This window comes from Raphanus sativus, chromosome 6 (assembly GCF_000801105.2).
Source record: "Raphanus sativus cultivar WK10039 chromosome 6, ASM80110v3, whole genome shotgun sequence".
Classification (NCBI taxonomy): domain Eukaryota; kingdom Viridiplantae; phylum Streptophyta; class Magnoliopsida; order Brassicales; family Brassicaceae; genus Raphanus; species Raphanus sativus.
The window spans coordinates 36,262,966-36,265,579 of record NC_079516.1 but is presented as its reverse complement, the minus strand read 5'-3'; the positions used below and the strand labels follow the sequence as shown (position 1 = coordinate 36,265,579).

The 2,614-nt window shown below is 36.4% G+C and overlaps 1 long non-coding RNA gene across 2 annotated transcripts; it reads left to right on the top strand.

Annotated features, from left to right (window-relative positions):
• The first annotated feature begins 241 nt into the window (after positions 1-241).
• On the top strand, positions 242-2,284 carry LOC108811769 (uncharacterized). 2 transcript variants are annotated; one of them, XR_001943364.2, is made up of 5 exons: positions 245-512; positions 813-872; positions 978-1,187; positions 1,458-1,537; positions 1,695-2,284. It is a non-coding gene; the product is annotated as an uncharacterized LOC108811769 (long non-coding RNA). The 2 variants fall into 2 exon arrangements; XR_008935315.1 differs by having other exon boundaries at positions 242-512; positions 978-1,537.
• Positions 2,285-2,614: the final 330 nt, after the last annotated feature.

The following is a 2,614-nucleotide window of genomic DNA, read 5'->3' as shown; positions in this document are numbered from 1 at the left end:
TTAGTAATTGAAATGCGTACTTCGATCTTTCTACCTATGTCCCATCACATAATCTATACTATACTAAAAGGAGAATAATCTCAAAGGTTAGAGTGTCCACATAGGATTAATAAATCAACCAATGAAAGAGCTTTATCTTTCCACATCACCAATGCTTTTGTCGACAGAATAATGAAACTGAAAAAAGAATTATGGGCTTTAAAATTTTGGTTTTAGCCCAGATTAAATCCAACATGACTAAACGTAATTCACCGGTTCCAACATGACTAAACCTAATTTCTTCTAAAACTTAGACCTGAGCTTCCTGACTCTTGCACTTCATCTTCACCGGATTCTCTCCGTTTCTACTCGATCCTTTTGATCAATCAATGACGCTCTTTAATCTCTTCTTTATTGTTTTGCTGCTATATCTTCGTCTCTGCTTCTCCACTCCACAAAGTAGTCAATCAAAACTCAACGAATCAATGGCGAACAACAATGGGAAAATCAGTTTGCTACAGCTCCAGCTAATGGTAAATTGCTAATAGCCCTCACCTTTTTGATCCCAAATTTAAGCGCTTTATATATGTTGAGATGAGATTGTCATGGCTGATTTCCTAGATTGGTTCTTTGTTGTTTCTGCTTCCTCTCCCCCCATGCGCTTTTTTGTCGCAATTTGAAAGACTCCTATAACAGATTTCATGTTATTAGATTTCATGTGATTTTCTAGATTATCGCTTTTTTTTGTCGATATGTGAATGAAAGAGGTTTCAAGATATTCAAGTATTTCATGTTAGAGACATATGGTAACTTATCTTGCAAAGTTTGTCTAGAGATGTGGGAAGACAAAGCTGGAGTAGGCAATAGAGTTGTTTGAGCATGATGTGTCCATGGTAATCTAAATCTTTCTTTCATATACATTCTTTTTGGTTTAAAAGGTTATTTTTTGTTGTTTATCGATTTATACTTTGATCTAAATTATCTTATCTTTCTCTTAGGCTCCATCAGATGCTGTCTGTCAGGACCTTATACCTTCAGTATGACAAGCTAGAAGAGGGTTATAGTCTGGCCAAACAAGCCGAAAAAGCCACCAAAAAGGTTCCAGAATTCTAGAGTGTAGAGATGTGTGAGATATATATTCCCCGTTCAGCACATATTCTTGGTGATCGTGCAGTCTACAAGTATGTCTCTCACTATGCTGATCCAAGGTACGACCCAGAATTCATTAAGGGATGGTGCTGCCATGTTTCTGTGCAATAGTTATATGTTTCTGTGCAATAGTTATATGTCATTAAGATATTGAAGTCTAGATGAGCATTTAGTTATGTGAAACTGTGAATATTCAACTCTGATCTAATTGAATATGCCTTCTTTAAAATTTATTATAAAATTTAGATTGGCATATATATGTTTGGGGTTGGTTAATATATGAGAGGAAGAAGTTGGTTTGGAAGTTTCTGTTACACCATGTGGCACAGGTCTTACGTGCAACGTGGGAAAGAAGACACATAGAGAAATGCTTCGGATCAAGAGAAGCGTCTCCGCAGGTTACAGTCAGGTTTTCTCTCTAATCTCTTACAATCAGGTGTTTTTAGATGGTTTCCACTGTTTTCAGCTCACAAGCAACTTTTTTGGTCAATTCTGGAAATCCATTTGTTGTACTTTTGATAGTTGGAAGCTGGCTGACGTGACCATATTTGATATTTTTGTTTCAGACTCATTTCATTCTGCTAGAGATAACGATGCAAAAAGGACGAGACAGTAGATGTGGAGGAGACAAAATACTATCTGAATAAAGCAGGTTAGCCAGAAGATGAAATGGGAGCTTTGAAGAGGCAGCTCATGTCCCCAATGTCTTACCATAGTTGCATCAAAAGATGGGGCAAGAAAACTGGGGTTTATGAGCCAGTGACAGGGAATGTGGAAGGTACTGAGCTTCCTGAATAGTGTGATGATGAATCTGTTGGAGAAGACAAAGTATAGATCACTCATAAAGAAGTCCATGATGCTGTGTTTGGAGGACCTGCAAGAAAGAGAGAGGAAGACTGTAAAGAAGCTAAAGAAGGCGTTGAAAATGGTAGCCAAGGGTGCGCCAGAGAGGACAAAGAGACACAAACTAGCTCAGTGAGTAAATCATGTTGACAAATTACTTGTGATACAGTTTGGAATTGTAATATGCAGAACATGATCGTGGAAAATTATGTACTTCTATTTTGTCTCAATTCCAGTGAAAAATTATGTACTTTGTTTTGTCTTAATTCCACCATATTAGTTTATTGCAGAGTTATTTGTACTCTTTCCATTACTTGGTCTTTCACCGGAATTACATTTTGATCTAAATGTGCAATCTTTATTTTAGGTATTCAAACAGTCGCTAAAAACTAACAAAAAAAGGACTCTAACAAAAAGAAGTAGAATGAAAGAACCACTGAACCACATAAGATAAAAAGAAAAATCAGTTGATGAGCTTTGCTTGCTTTGTAAGACCAGTTTTGCTTGCTTTGGATGTTGTTGATAGAGCTTCATCTTTCTTGGAAAAGGCGATTAAGATTTGTTTTTGATTAAGGAAATTTGAGGAAACCATTTAAGGAGACAAACTTATACCACACTAAACAATAACAGCCAATAAACATTT